This window comes from Oryx dammah, unplaced genomic scaffold (assembly GCF_014754425.2).
Source record: "Oryx dammah isolate SB20612 unplaced genomic scaffold, SCBI_Odam_1.1 HiC_scaffold_28, whole genome shotgun sequence".
Classification (NCBI taxonomy): domain Eukaryota; kingdom Metazoa; phylum Chordata; class Mammalia; order Artiodactyla; family Bovidae; genus Oryx; species Oryx dammah.
Window position 1 is genome coordinate 15367698 of NW_024070212.1, and position 16549 is coordinate 15384246.

The 16549-nt window shown below is 41.2% G+C and overlaps 1 protein-coding gene across 4 annotated transcripts in view; it reads left to right on the forward strand.

Moving 5' to 3' along the window:
• The first annotated feature begins 2434 nt into the window (after positions 1-2434).
• The window catches only part of ADAR (adenosine deaminase RNA specific), a 50259-nt gene continuing 36144 nt past the window's right edge, over positions 2435-16549 (forward strand). For 2 of the 4 annotated variants that reach the window (XM_040230429.1, XM_040230432.1), the window contains exon 1: positions 2450-2556. The gene's annotated coding sequence lies outside the window, so the exon portion shown is untranslated. Of the gene's footprint in view, positions 2557-3247; positions 3436-16549 lie in introns of those variants that run through there. The other 2 variants (XM_040230430.1, XM_040230428.1) reach the window with 2 other exon arrangements.

Here is a 16549-nt window from a genome sequence, read left to right on the forward strand (position 1 = left end):
TCAGTTTTGCACCCAACAGTGAGAGAGTACAAATTCTTCTCAAGCACAAATTTCAAAGAAAAGTATTACAAAACTATGTTCTAATCACAATACAGATATTTTAGAATTTAAAATCTCCATAGATTTTGAAATTGGAAAATATGCTTTTTAAATAACTCATGAGTCAAGGAAGAAACTATAATACAACTTTAAATACATTTTACAATTTAATGAGAACAGTATTTATTAAGACTTGTAGGATATGAAAATAGTGCTTCAAGGGAAATTTATTGCTTTAAATACTTTCTACAGAAGGAGGAAGAGGCTGAAAATTAATGAACTAAGTGTATAACTTAAGTAGAAAACAAACAACAGAATAGACTCAAAGAAAGTGAATGGAATATGATAATTATAAGAGCAAAAGTAGGAACTAAAAAATAAAATAGGAAACTAAGTTACAGTAGAGAGAAGCAACAAGGCCAAAAGTTGGTTCTCTGAAAAGACCAACAAAATAAACTTCTGCAATGATTTATCTGTGAAAAACAGGTAAGAAGACATAGATAAATAATTTATCAGTCAGTTTTCACTATAATATGCTGTGGTAACTAACAAAACCTGAAATCTCAGTGTTTATTTTTTGCTTGCTCTGTATAGCACATGTCTTCTGCATTCTCAGATCCCCAGTGGAGGACATGCCATTCTCACTGAAGAGGGAAATAAGCAAGCGAGCTAGTGGAAACACAGAGAGAGTATTTTTTAAAGATTCTGGTCAGATATGAAGTCATTGTGACCGGTCATTGTCAGTTGGGTGGATACGCATACTCCTCCCAAAATGGGCACTTCAAATCACATGGCAATAGGTAGAAATGCGTAGTCCTTCTACAAAAAGGGGAACAAATGTTTGAGGAACCATCTGTCCATCACCATATGAATGGATAAAAGAGCCACAGAAAAAGAATGAAATAATTGCAGTGACACGGATGGACCTAGAGATCACCATACTAAGTGAAGTAAATCAGAGAATCTTATATGTGAAATCCAAAAAAATGGTACAAATGAACTTATTTACAAAACAGACATAGAAATAGACCCACAGACATAGAAAACAAACTTTCGCCAAAGGGAAAAGGTAGGGGGAATAAATTAGGAGTTTAAGATTAACATATACACATTATTATATATAAAATAGATAAAACAACAGGGACTTACTGTATAGCACAGAGAACTATAGTCAAAATCTTGTAATAATCTATAGTGGAAAAGAACCTGAATACATATATATATGTATATACATACACATATTTTGTATATAAATATATATTTTGTGTGTATATGTATATATAGTTTGTATATATACAAAAATAAAAACCCAACAACTGGAAATTGCATAAATATTAGGCTGCCAGAGAATGAATAATGGGTACACCCACGAAATTGAATGACTTGTTATACAGCCATGAGAATGAATGAAATGCAACTTCACTCAACAACAACGAATCCTAGTGATATGGTCAACATTTGTGTTCTCCCCCAAATTCATAAGTTGAAATCCTAATGTCCAACAGATGGTATTAGGAGGTGGGGCCATTGGCTTAACTCATGAGAGTAGAGCCCTCATGAATGGAATTTAAAGTATTATAAAGGAGACTCCACAGAGATCCCTAACTCCTTCTGCTTTACAAGGACTCTGCCAATAGGAAAAGGGCCTTCCCTGGAACATGCTGGCACCCTGAATTTCAGCCTCTAGAGCTGTGAGAAATAAATTTCTGTTTACAAATCTTTGGTATTTGTTATAGCAGTCTGAATGGTCTAAGTAACTTAGGAATATGTTTGTTAAAATAAATGTCCAGAACAGTAGATGAAAGTTCAAAAACATCACACATTGTTTAATAATGCATATAAATGTGAAAATAAATGAAAGCAATATAAAAGTTGTGTAAACACAAATCAGGATGGAGGTTACTTCTTAGGGGAAAGCAGTGGTACAGTATGGGGGCCACTTAGAAGATTTAAATTATTGGTAATATTTCTTGTCTCAGTTGGGGTGGCAAAATGGCCAAATTAAAAGTGATGATCATTATAACATATTAAAAATACTTAATCTGAACTTTCCATCCAAGGACTACTGATTTGGGGGCATTAGTAACTTATCCAGTGTAGCTGAGATCCTTTTTTTTTTTTTTAAGATGGTACCCACCTACCATCCAGGCCTTCCGGCCTAACTACGTTATGAATGACTGAGGAGTTGAATCAAGGCCATGAGCAAAAATGCAGCATCCCAAACCCAAGTACCTATTCCGCACCATGCCTACAGCAACACCATTAACAGAACAGTAAAAACCCAAGGAAAGCAGCAACAAAATCCTAGCTTAACTAGGACGCAAACAAAAGAGAGAGAAATCACGTGGTGCTCCCTCCCACGCTCGGCGCGCCGGTGATGTCACCAATCCGCGACAGGGCCATTGATTTCAGACTGAAGGTAGAGAGGGCTACGTGGTGGGGGAGGGCGGGGGGAGGGTCCGGGTGGCAGTGACTGTCTCTGGTGTCGAGTTGTGTCCCGGAGAAATACAGGACCCGGTAAGAGGTTTTTCCCTTCCCCGCCATCACCTTCTGTGGCCTGAATGCCCGGCTCCTGCCGCCGCTCCAGTGTCGGGCGCTACTGAAAGGGGGAGCGCAGGGGCGCCCGGGTGGGCTGAGGGTGGCCGCAGGGCCAGGTGGGGAGGCGGGGGTCGCGGGCAGCGGCGGGGCTCGGCAGCCTCGCGGGGAGGTGAGCGCCGGGGGCCAAGTGCTTGGGTGCGTGCTCCCGGGTGTGGGCGGCAGAGACTGCGCACGGATGCTCTGGCGCTCGTGCCAGCCAGAGCCGAACAGCTGGGTACCAAAGGCCCTTGTTTCCCTCTCGCCAACTCCCTCGCCTTAGGGAGAGTGACAGGAGAGCGGGGCGCCGGGGACTCGTTCTGGTCCGCTCCTTTCTGCGTCTTCAGCTCTGACTGCATAGGCCCGCGCCTCATCCCTGGGATAACATCCGCCGCCCTTGGCGTGCCTTCCACAGGGAAGGCGTAGGCGTCCGCCGTGTAGAGCCCACTGCGGGGTCACGGACACTGCGCTCCGCCTCGCTCTGGCCTTGGTGCAGGAAGCCTAGTTGCGTCACCTCCCCTTCCTTCATCTGGCTTGATTCTTGGGCCCCGCTAGAGGGTAAGCCTGCCTCAGGTGTGACGTGTTGATGTCAGAGTTTGGGAAACTTGTCTTTCAAAAAGGCCTTAGTACCCGTCACTGGATACTCAGCGCAGTGTCGGGGTGTCCCAGCCTGCGGTAAGGGAGGGAGCAGAGCCTAAGCTGCTAAGGCAGGAGGATGTGCACACAGAGGCCTGCACAGTGGCTGATGTTGAGAGGGAGGCCGGATCTCTAGAACAGGCCACTGGGAGCGAGAACGCAGGAGCAACAAATTGTCCAGCAAATGTGAGTGGTGATGCCAGTTTCTTTCTTTACTAAAGAAAGCCTGTTCCCATCGTGTCAGAGATCCTGAAATACCTTCTCCATTATTTCATTATTTGACAGTTGGGTGTGCTTGCTGTATGAGAGAGGCAGGGAATAGAGTGGAAAGGGGGCATGAACTTTGGGAGTCAGGTCTGCTTTGCCAGCTGTATGACAGTGACTGAATTATTTAACCTTTCTACTCCTACTTGATCTTATCTACAAAATGAGGATAATTAAATCTACCTTGCAGGATTGTTGTCAGAATTTGAAGTGTCTAGCTATTATTAGTAAGATCCTAGCACCCATGACTTGAACTTGCTCCCTTGCTGAAGATTTCCCGTTGGTACAGCTGCTTGAAAAGCAGGGGAACTTTTTGCTATTCTGGATATATGCTATTCTGCCAGATAGGATAAAGCAGAGTTGGGATGGGGGTGGGGAGACTAGAAACCCACCATCTCTCTACAGTAGACCATCAAATTTTAGAACTGGAAAAAGATTAAGCCTCACTTTATTCTCTTAATTATGCTTGGTTGCTTCATTCGTGTCTGACTCTTTGCAGTCCCATAGACTGCAACCCAACAGGCTCCTCTGTCCATGGGATTTCCCAGGCAAGACTACCAGAGGGGGTTGCCATTTCCTTCTCCATCTCTTAATTGTAACTTCTCTTTATTGAGCAAGTGCTAGGTGTGTGACCTTGTAACCAGGCTCTTTACAGACACTAATTGATTTAATCCCTCCAGCAACCCCGTGCTATAATAAGTATTATTCCCATTTTACAGATGCAGAAGATGAGCTTAGCCAAGTTAACTAGTTAATGGCAGAGCTGGAACTTGAACCCAGGCCCTCAAGCTGTGTGGCGTTTGGGTCTTGTTATTTTTCAGCATCACCAACTCAGTGGACATGAATTTGAGCAAACTCCCAGAGATAGTGAAAAACTGGCGTGCTGCAGTCCATGGGGTCAAAAAGAGTTGGACACAACTTAGCAACTGAACAACATTTCTCAATGACTTGAGCCCAGGCAGTGTGAGCATAGTGTAGTGGGGGAAGGGAGGCATAAGCAGAATTTAGAGGGCCAGTGTTTGCTCTAAGAATAACATCTCATTGTCCAGTGATAAATTATCTTGTATTTTACATCTTGCCCAGCATTGTCCAGATGTGAACCAAGATTTGGCCTTTTCACACAGAGAAAAAGGAAAGGCTCATGGGCACACGGTGCTGGGATCATAGACACACAATAGATACTTGGAAAGAAGAAAACATCTTGAGATATTGTTACTTCAGCCAGGAGTAACATTGCTTAAGACAGTTTCCTTTAAGCTAGTTATTTTTATACTGTAACAGGGTGTAATGTGACCTTCCTTCTGATTTGTGGATTTAAAGATTTGAAGCTGTGATTCGGACCACGACTGGTATTATCTGTGACCAACTGATTTGAGTTTTCAAATATGTGAACCACAGAATCTGAGCTTTTGGGCTTTTGTACTGATCTCTTGAGATACGGCAGTTTATTTTGCTCTATGGTCCATAGTGAGTACAGCTGCTTGAGTTAAGTTTCCTGGAGAACACTGGATGATCATTTGGTATCAGGGTTAAAGAGTTCACAATATTAAGTTTGTCACAAAATTAAGTATTTGAGAAAGATCTGTGATGGATGTGCATTAATGTGGGAAGAGTAAATGGGTTTTAAACAGATGATATTCTTGGTGTCTTTGATCAGCTGTTCTGTGTTGTTTCTCAGTTTGAAGATGACTTTCAGCTGTATGGTGAGTTATTAGGAACTTGGAAGATTTGCATAACCCACCCATGTAGATTGTGACAAACTCTCAGTTCCTCCACCCAGCGAGCTCTCATCGCTGCTTCTGTACCCTCCCAGATGTCCTGAAGTCACCTATTTCATCACGTTTATCAGACTTAATGGGAGAGATGCTTTAATATAATTTATCCTTCCTTTCCCTTTGTACCCGCCCCACCACCACACACAGAGTGAAGTTCCTTCCCCAGAAGGGTATATACTAATCTAATCGCAAATAGCAGAAACCTAATGTAAACTAACGTAAGCAAAAAAAGATTGATTATTTAACTAGGAGGTCCAAAGGTGAACTTCAGGCATGGCTGGATCATGAGACTGAAATGATGCCGTGAAGACTGTCTTCACCCTGCCTTTCTCTGCTTCTTTTTGTTTATTGCCCTCATTCTTTTCTGCTGTTTTCTCTGTTCATATTGAAAAATGTGACTTCTGGGAGCCCCGAGACTGTGGCCTTATAGCTCACTTCTAGCATTGTAAACTAATCATGTAGACAAGGAGCAAGGGATGCCATGATTAGGCAAGTCTGTGTCACAGGCCCACTTTTGAAGGGCAGGAGTAATAAAACTTCTTCCATAACGACATGGGATGGGGAAGTGCAGAAGTGCTAGGCAGGTGAAAACACCAAAGGATTGCTTCAAGTGTGTGTGCGTGCATAGGCATTTGTGCTGATGTGTGTGCTCATATCCCACTTCTCTGAGGCATTTCCAGAGTCTTTCAGCTAGAATGAAGCCACCTGGTTTTGTTTGTCCATCTCACATTGTTAGTTTGTTATGGCATCGGTCATGTTCTTTTTCTCTTTTCCTTGCCTTTGCATCTGCTATTTGGGTTGTGCGTGTGTGCGTGCACACACTCACACACACTGTCTTGGCTGATTGACTTCCTTGGGTTCAGGCCATGCTTCTCTTCCCAGACGCCTTCTTTGACCTCCATCAACTAGGAAGTCACATAAACCTCTGAGCCCAACCCCACTGTGGATTTGATTTCTGTTTGATAACTGTCTATTTTCGGGTCAGTTCTCTGCTAGACTGAGAGCCCCTTGAAGACAGAGGCTGTGTGCTCTGTATTTCTTACTTAGCTAAGAAATTAGCTGCATTATTTTTCTTCTTAGCACTTAGAACTAATTGACATTGTATATTTGTTTGTTGCCTGTCTTCTCACTAAAACATCAGTTTCTTGAAAGTAATGAGGAAAGAAATTTTTGTTTTGTTTACCACTGTATCTCTAGGGTCTAGGACGGTGCCTGGCACATAGTATGTGCTTAATAAGTGTTTATTAGATGAATAACTGAAAATCTACTCACAGGGAGAAAATGATGCCACTGTGTTGATTAGGATTAATCAACATTAATCTGCATGATAGATACAGTTGTCACTGTAAATATCTGTAAACACAAGTATGGAGGTGCCATCCCAACAAGGCAGAACCTCTCTCCCTGTGTGCATCTGAACCAGCAGAGGTGAAGGGTCAAGCCGCAAGGAACAACCACCTGCAAATTCCATCCTGTGAGATATTTCACCGCCCCCGCCCCGAAACCCTCCTGAACTATGATGTTGTTCAGTTGCTAAGACCCATCCGACTCTTTGAGACCACATGAACTGCAGCATGCCAGGCTTCCCTGTCCTTCATTGTCTCCTGGAATTTGCTCAAACTCATCTCCATTGAGTCAGTGATGCCTTCCAACCATCTCATCCTCTATTGTCCCCTTCTCCTCCTGTTCTCAATCCTTCCCAGCATCAGGGTCTTTTCCAGTCAGTTGGCTCTTCACACCAGGTGGCTGAAGTATTAGAGCCTCAGCTTCAGCATCAGTCCTTCCAATGAATATTCAGGGTTGATTTCCTTTAGGATTGACAGGTTTGATGTCCTTGCAGTCCAAGGGACTTTAAAGAGTCTTTTCATAGCCTAAACTATGATAGGTAGGATATTAAGGCTTTTTTTCATAGTTTGAGTCTTTTTTTTCCCCCTTAGAGTATTTATCTTTAAAACATTTTCTTGAGCACTTACAATGAGCCAGGGAAGGTTTTAAGTCCCTTAACAATTCATTCTTTGACTGGAGTTTGGGGATCAAGGGTTGTGAACTTTAAACCTTTTTTTTTAAGTACCCAAACATTCAAAAGAGGCTTAAAAAAAATCCAAACTAGAAAATTATAAAAGAAATGGGACCCCTTTCCATCCAGCTTATCTCACCCTCCAGAGGTAGAGCTACTACTAATAGCTTGCTGTGTATCTCCTCCCTTCCTTTTCTTGGACTTTTAAATAAAATATACTCCATCTGCTTGTCATTGTTTGGCTTTTCACCCAGATGTTCTGCACGCTGATCTGCACCTTACCTTCTCCATAGCCATCGTCAAGGTGCTTCTGCTGTGCCCAGCGCTGCTCCCCAGGGAAGCATCCTGCCTTGGGGTGAGCGGCAGAGCCAAATGTGGGGGGACTTGCAGCACAGAGTGCAGTCTGGCCTTCGGCACAGCGGCTGCTCAGGTGTTGGTCTTTGGGCCTCTCCCAGGGAGGGCCCAAACCCACATCCATCTTCCTGGTGCCTCATCTTCAGGGAACCCTATTCATGCCACATCTACCCCCCAACAGAAAAAGTGGAGCAGTGATACCCTCCTGTTTCTTCTTTAACACACACAAAACAGTAGTTCTCTTACAATTAGAGGCTGGAGGTGAGAGGGCTGTTGTTTAACCTCACTCTCACCCCCAAATATCTGGGCCTCCCTTCTACCTAGCTGCAGTACCTTCTTGTCCTCGTTTGCTTCCTTAAAAGTGAGTAAGACCATGGCTGAATCATGTTAATGTATGGCAGAATGATACATACGCAGTAATAAAACAGTTGCTGCTGATGCTGCTAAATCGCTTCAGTCGTGTCCGACTCTGTGCAACCTCATAAATGGCAGCCCACCAGGCTCCCCCGTCCCTGGGATTCTCCAGGCAAGACCACTGGATTGGGTTGCCGTTTCCTTCTCCAAATAAAACAGTTATCCTCCAATTAAAAATAATTATTTTTTTAAAGTAAGTAAAAGTTTACACTGCAATCCAAGTTTACACTGCAATTCCTGACCATTCCCTGTGCCTCTGTCTAGCCCTGCCCTCTCCAGGACTGGGTATTTTAACTGAAAGAGGAAAATCTTGTCTAACTTGACAAACTGTCTCATTTTAATTTGCACTTTTGGTTATGATTTAGTTTGAACTGTTTTTTGTTAACCATTTTTATGTCCATTTAAAAAATTCTGTTAATTTGTGATTTTGTCTATTTGCTTGTTGTCTCTAAATGATTTTGTTTATAAATTATACAAGTTATCTAAAAAATGAGTATGTGCTGATTATAGAAAACAAAAAACTCTTTATGTGCTGTAAATACCCTTCCAGTTGGTTGGTTGCCATCTAATTTTGGCTTTATTATTAAATATACAAAAACCTGTTTTTCATTCTTCTGTAGACAACTTTTGTCCTTTTTGATTTCTTCCTTTGCTTGTAAGCTTAAAAATATTTTTTCTTCATTCTGTGTCCTAAAGGTTTGCTTTTTGACATATGACTAAAAAGTTAATATTTGGTTTTATTTCAGATTTTCACAAGATATTTGATGTAAATATTGTGCAGTGTTTTAAATAAAAGCAGTTTTAATTAAATAAAGGTCTATGTTTTGTTTTAAAGATACAATAGTATGTATGTATCATATTTTTCCTTTTTTAAATTTAGTAGAATATCAAAGCTTACTCCACAAAACTGACTTCAAATATATGTATAACTGTCATCATTTTAATGTTCTTAAGCATTTTATAAATTGCTGCATGTGATGTTTATCTGTTGCTATTGATCTGGTTTAAAGAAGCACTCTTGTTCAGCTAACAGCTTCTCAGTGTAGTCAAAATGATGAATTTAGCCTCGTCCAATTCCCTTGTCTCAAAACGTCCTAAACCTCTCTTTGAGATATAATCATCTACAATAAACATTTTATGAATATGATATGGTATTCACTGAAATCCATTCAATAAATTTTGACAAATACAGATACCCATTTAATTACCTCCAAATCAAGACGATAAAGGATTCCCATCACTGCAGACAGTTCCCTCATGTACCTTTCTAGTTACCAGTACCCCCAGAGGCTACCACTGTTCTGATGTCGATCATGATAGATCAGTTTTTGCCTCTCTGAAATGTCATGCAGACTGAACCGTGCAGTATGTACTTTTTGTGTGGCTCCCTTTAGTGAGGTTCAGCCACGTTGCACGTGTCACTATCTGCTTTATGCTGTGCATTCGTTGTTTAATTCATTCATCAGTTTGTGGACTCTGGGGTTGTTTCCAGTTTGTGGCTATCAAGAATAAAGTTCTATGAATATTCTTTTTCTTCTTTTTTTATTGTGGTGAAAAAAAACACATAAAATTTACCAAATTAACCATTTTCAAATGTACAGTTCAATGGTATATGTATATTCACATGGTGAAACCGATCTCCAGAACTTTTTCATTTTCTTTTTTTAATATATATTAATTATTATATTTTTTGGCCATGCGGCATGCAGGATCTTAGTTCCCTGACCAGGCATTGATTCTAATAGGCTCCCTGCAGTGGAAGCGCAGTCTTAACCACTTGACCTCCAAGGAAGTCCCAGAACTTCTTCATTTTCAATTCTAAAACTCTGCACCCATTAAACAACTCTCCCTTTTCCCTTCTCCCTATCCCTGGTTCCATAAACATTCTTGTGTAAGTCTTTGTAACCATCTCTTTTCATTTTCCTTGAGTAAGTACCCAGAAGTATAGTGGCTGAAACATAGGGTATTTGCATTATTTAGCCTTAGAAGAAACTGCTAAACAGTTTTGAAAGGGGTTGTACTGTTTCACATTCCTTCCCACCAACAGTGTATGAGAGTTCTAGTTTCTCCATATCCTCACCATTAGATATTATGAGGGATTTTTTTAAATTTTATTTAACAGAGAAGCCTGGTCTGCTGCAGTTCATGGGGTCCCAAAGAGTCAGACACAATTTATCGACTGAGCAATAAGAGACAAATAGCTGTGATGCAGTATTTTGTGATTTTACCTCATCATATCTTAATCATTTATTTACATGGCTGTTTCCATTTAGACTGAGATTCTTCCAGGCAAGGTTCATACAGTAGGTAGTTATCTTTTTCTTATTAACTTTTTACCTCTTACTTTGGGTGTGATAGATGGTTTATTATAAAAAACTTGAAAGTTGAAGAAGCTATTAAAATGAATAGAAGCTCTGGTAATCCTACCTCAGATATCATCGTGAACATTCTGGTGTCTTTCACGTGATGCTGTGTTAGTCAGCCCACAGATAGGGCAGTTCCAGGGAAGGTTGATACAGCAACTCAGCGTTATCCCAGCCCTCTACTCTGCCATCCTCAGGGCATCATTTACTCACAGCAAGGAATTTTTGTCACAGAAAGCCCCTGACAGACTTCCTTTGTGTTTTGCTGGCCAGAGTTGTATCACATGTATCACTACTGCCAAAACCGGGTTAGATTAGGCTAATCACAGCCCTTCCTCTGACCCCGGGGAGGGAGCCTGGCCTTCTCAGAGGACTGTGGACAGAACCAGGGATCTGTCAGGAAGGAAGGCAGAGTTCTAGGGTAGGCACTCAGCACTGTCTGCCACTTAGTCATGTTGTTTTTCAAAAATCTAACTGTTCTCTATTTAAATTTTATGTCTTTCCCCTTATAATGAACTAGACATCTTCCATGTCATTAACTCTTCATAAATATGACTTTTATATATTGTATAATTTATGACTGTACCACAGGCTACTTGACCACATCTCTAGTTTTGGACATTAAAGATGTTTTCAGTTTTTTGCTACTGTATGCAATTCTATAGCCAGCCTAAATTTCTGTACTAGATTTTGAATTATCTTCCTCAAGGTAGGTTTTTATGATTGCATTATTAGTTATACTTATTAATAATTATGTTGCAATATGATTACAAGATTAATAATGATTGTTGATTATTGCGTGACGTTATTAATATATTTAAGACCTCTGACACACATTGTCCAATTGCCTTGTTAAAAAAACAAAAGAAGGCATCTTAATCTTACCACCATCTAGGAGGATGCCTGTTTCTCCTCCTTTCCTTATTTTTTACTTTTCTCCTTTCTTTTTCTTTCATTCAGTCATTACTGTATATTCCTTTGGCAGATATTTGTTGAGTACCTTTGACAGCCAAAGCACTGTGCTGGGTCATGAGGGTACAAGACTAGTACCGCTCAGGACAGACAGACAAAGATCATGCAATTGTGTAACTATAGCTACTGATACGTATTACGAAGGAAGCTTCCTAGGGTTATAGATACTATAAAGTTTATATGCCTTCTGGCATAGGGACAGGACTGGAGGAGAAAAGAGTCTACAACTTGGCTTTTTCAAGGCTGCGAGAGTGCTCTGTGGCTATTGGGCAGACAGGGTGGACGGTGCTTTTTGTGACATCAAAGGATAGGCTTGGCCAGAGAGTGGGAATCGCTGACCTTGTTATAGACTTGGGCCTTTATGCCAAGAGTAACGGATAGCCAGAAAAGGGTTAAAGAAGGCAGGTGATGGTGACCTAACCATCGTTAAGAACATTGTGGAGGGGGCCAGAGTGGATTCCTGAGATTAGATTGTGAAGGTAGCCATGGAGTCCCCCCAGCTGGCACTGTTTTTTCTTTTTTTTAATTACTGATTTTATGAATGAAAATGTAAGTTGTATTATAAATGTGATTGAATATCTCCCCACACATTTGCACTTCCTTTTTTGTGAATTGGCTTTTTGTCGACTGCAGCATTAGTGGGAACGGCATAGTGTAATGGCCAAGAGCACTCGCCCCAGAGCCAAAGTGCCTGAGGTTGAATCCTGGCTCTGCCAGTACTGACTTAGTTATCTTAAACAACTTTGGTCCACCTTAGCTTCCCCTGCTATACCATGGAGACAGTAACAGTGTACCTCTCTTATAAGGTAGTTGCGAAAATTAAAAGATAAAACTACAGTGCTGGCACATATGAGGACTCCATATGCACATGCTGTCTTATTTCAGGTATATGGGCTTTATATATACATATATATGTATTAACTCTGTCTTGTGTATAATGTGTTGTAACTGTGATTCCCATTCATTTCAATTTTTTAATTAATATTACTTTTTAAAAACTTTTTACTGTGAACATTTTCAAACATCGTGTCACTATTTTGAAGTACAAAAATTTATCTGCAGTAAACAGATGTCAGTCTTCTCCTTTGTGATTGTCTTCCATTCCTGTGAAACAGGTCAGTTCATACCCAAAGATTTTGTTTTTCAGTGTTTTTATTCAAAATGCTTTACAAATAATCCTTTAATCCATTTGTAATTTATTTTGGTTTATTAATATCAGGCAAGGCTCTAAATCTATTCTTTACCTCCTCTGCACATTCATAGGGGGTTTGATTTAAGTTGTACCTGGCTGGCCTAGTGGTTTCCCCCAATTTCTTTAGTTCAAGCCTGAATTTGGCAATGAGAAGCTGATCATCTGAATAGATTTAAGGAATTAGAACTTGTAAACAGTGTGCCTGAAGAGCTATGGACAGGAAAGTCCAGAATATTGTACAGAAGGCAGCAAACAAAATCACCCCGAAGAAAAAGAAAAGGACCAAGGCAAAGTGGTCATCTGAGGAGGCCTTTCAGATAGCTAAAGAAAGAAGAGAAGTGAAAAACAAGGGAGAAAGGGAAAGGTACATCCAAAAAAACACAGATTTCCAAAGAACAGCACAGACAGACAAGGCCTTCGTCAATGAACAGTGTATAAACCTAGAAGAAAACAGAAGGGGAAAGACTAGAGATCTCTTCAGGAAAATAGGAGGTATCAAGGGAACATTTTGCCCAAAGATGGGCGCAATAAAGGACGTAAATGGTAGAGACTTAGTAGAAACTGAAGAGATTAAGAAGAGATGGAAAGAATACATGGAAAAACTGTATACAAAAGACCCAGGTGAACCGTGTGACTATGACGATGTGGTCAGCCACCCAGAGCCAGACATTCTGGAAAGGGAAGTCAAGTGGGCCTTAGGAAGCACTGCTGTTAATAAAGCTAGTGGATGTGATGAAATTCCAGTAAAACTATTCAAAACCCTGAAGGATGATGACCTCAAGATGTTGCATTCAATATGTTAGCAAATCTGGGAGACCCAGCAGTGGCCACAGGACTGGACAGGTCAATCCTCTTCCCAGTTCCCAAGAAGGTAGTACTAAAGAATGTGTTCACCATTGGACAATTGCACTCATCTCCCATGCTAGTAAGATCATACTTAAAATCTTAGACACTAGGCTTCAGCATTATGTGAACCAAGAACTTCCAGATGTCCATTCTGGGTTCAGAAAAGGAAGAGGAACCAGAGATCAAATTGCCAACATTCACTGGATCATAGAGAAAGCTAGAGAATTGCAAAAACAACATCTACCTCTGTTTCATCAACTACACCAAAGCCTTTGACTGTGTGGATCACAATAAACTATAGAAAGCTCTTAAAGAGATGGGAATACCAGACCATCCTACCTGTCTCCTGAGAAATCTGTATGTAGGTCAAGAAGCAACAGTTAGAACCCTGTATGAAACAAGTGAGTGGTTCAAGATTGAGAAAGGAGTACTACAGGGCTGTCTGCTGTCACCCTGTTTGTTTAATCTATACGCTGAGCACATAAGAAATGGGCTGGGTGCATTGTCTGGATGGAATCAAGGCAAGAGAAACATCAACAACCTCAGATATGCAGATAATACCACTGTAATGGCAGAAAGTGAAGAGGAACTAAAGAGCCTCTTGATGAGGGTGAAGGAGGAGAGTGAAAGAGCTGGTTTAAGACTAAATATTAAAAAAAAAAAAAAAACCTAAGATCATGGCATCCAGCCCCATTACTTCATGACAAATAGAAGGGGAAAAGGTTGACGTAGTGGCAGATTTCCTCTTCTTGGGCTGTAAAATCGCTGTGGATGGTGACTGCAGCCATGAAATTAAAAGACTTTTGCTCCTTGGCAGGAAATCTGTGACAAACCTAGACAGTGTGTTGAAAAGCAGAGACAATACTCTGCCAACAAAGGTCCGTATAGTCAAAGGTATGGTCTTCCCAGTGGTCATGTATGGTTGTGAGAGCTGGACCGTAAAGAAGGTGGAGCACTGAAGAATTAATGCTTTTAAACTGTGGTGTTGGAGAAGACTCTTGAGAGTCCCTTGGACAGCAAAGAGATCAAACCAGTCAATCTTAAGGAAAATCAATCCTGAATACTCATTGAAAGGACTGATGCTGAAGCTGAAACTCTAGTATTTTGGTCATCTGATGCGAACAGCTGACTCATTGGAAAAGTCCCTAATGCTGGGAAAGATTGAGGGCAGAAGGAGAAGAGGGCATCAGAGGATAAGATGGCTGGATGGCATCACCGATGCAATGGACATGAACTTGGGCAAACTTTGGGAGATGGTAAGGGACAGAGAGGCCTGGCATGCTGCAGTCCGTGAGGTCACAAAGCATTGGACGTGACTGGGCGACTGAACGACAACGAAGGCTTTATGTTGATTCTTTTTTTCAAAATTTAAAATTTTTATTTTGTATTGGTGTATAGCTGACTAACAATGTTGTGATAGTTTCACAACAGGTGAACAGTGAAGGGAATCAGCCATACATATACATGTATCCACTATGGCTCAGATAGTAAAGAATCTGCCTGCAATGCAGGAGACCTGGGTTAGATCCCGGGGTTGGGAAGATCCCCTGGAGAAGGAAATGGCAACCCACTCCAGTATTCTTACCTGGAGAATCCCATGGGCAGAGGAGCCTGGCGGGCTACAGTTCATGGGGGTCACAGAGTCGGACACAACTGAGTGACTAAAATCCACTTCCAGTCCTGGCTGGCACATAACATTGAGTAGAGTTCCATGTGCTGTCCTTGTTGGTTATCCATTTTGAATATAGCAGTGTGTACATGACCTTCCCAAACTCCCTAACTATCCCTTTGCCCTGGCAACCATAAATTTGTTTTCTAAGTTTGTGAGTCTCTTTTTGTTCTGTAAGTTCATTTGTATCATTTCTTTTTAGATTCCACATATAAGGGATGTCATATGATAGTTCTTCTTCTGTATCTGACTTACTTAACTCAGTATGACAATCTCTAGGTCCATCCCTTTTGCTAAGTGGCATTACTTCATTCTTTTTAATGGCTGAGTGATATTCCGTTGCATATGTGTACCCCGTCTTCTTTATCCGTTCCTCTGTTGATGGACGTTTAGGTTGCTTCCATGTCTTGGCTCTTGTAAACAGTGCTTCAGTGAACATTGGGGTACATATATCAATGGCAACCCCACTCCAGTATTCTTGCCTGGAAAATCTCACAGACAGAAGAGCCTAGTGGGCTACCGTCCATGTGGTCACCGAAGTCAGACACAGCTTAGCAACTAAACCACCACCACCATCCCTTTGGGTCATGTTTTTCTCCAAATATATGCCCCAGAGTGGGATTACAGGGTCATATGGTAGCTCTGTTTTTAGTTTTTTAAGGAACCTCCATACTGTACTCCATAGTGGCTGTACCAAATTACATTCCCACCAACAGTGTAGGAGGGTTAAATAGATCTTTTTTTTTGTCCTAGAAAGCCCGTCAATTAGCCAAGCTCCATATATAGACTAGTTGATCTTCCCCTTGTTGCTGCTTTTGGCTCCTGTCATGCATTGGACCTGTACACACACTAGGGCCTGTTAGGAAATGTGGTTCCGCTCTGTAGCTCCATTCTGGGATTACACTAGCACTGCTTTGATTTAATCAGTATGGCTCTCCTCTTTTTAAAAAGTATTTTGGCTATCCTTGTTTTTTCTTGCACTTGAACTCTAATCATTTTGTCAGGCAACCACTCCTTACTGCCCCTAACCTCATTAGAATTTGCAGTAAACTGCTGTTTGATTTGGCACTAATTGGCAGTCATAAACTGTTCAGCCATCCCATTTGTAACTGATGTATCCTTCTGTTTAAGACAGTTATTCCTCAACAGAGTTTTGTACTTTTCCACACATTTTAATTAGGCTCTTCACATTTTTTAGAATTATTCCCATATTTCCCTTCTTAATTTTAATTTAAAAAAACTACTTTGTCTATTTATTTGGCTGCCTCGGGTCTTGGCTGTGGCATGCAGGATCTTCCTTGCATCATGTGGGGGCTTTCACTGCAGCAGACAGACTTAAATGTTGGCGCACGTGTTCAGTAGTTGTGACATGCGGGCTCAGTAGTTGCAGCACATGGACTTAGTTGCTCCAAAGCATGTGGAATCCTAGTTCCC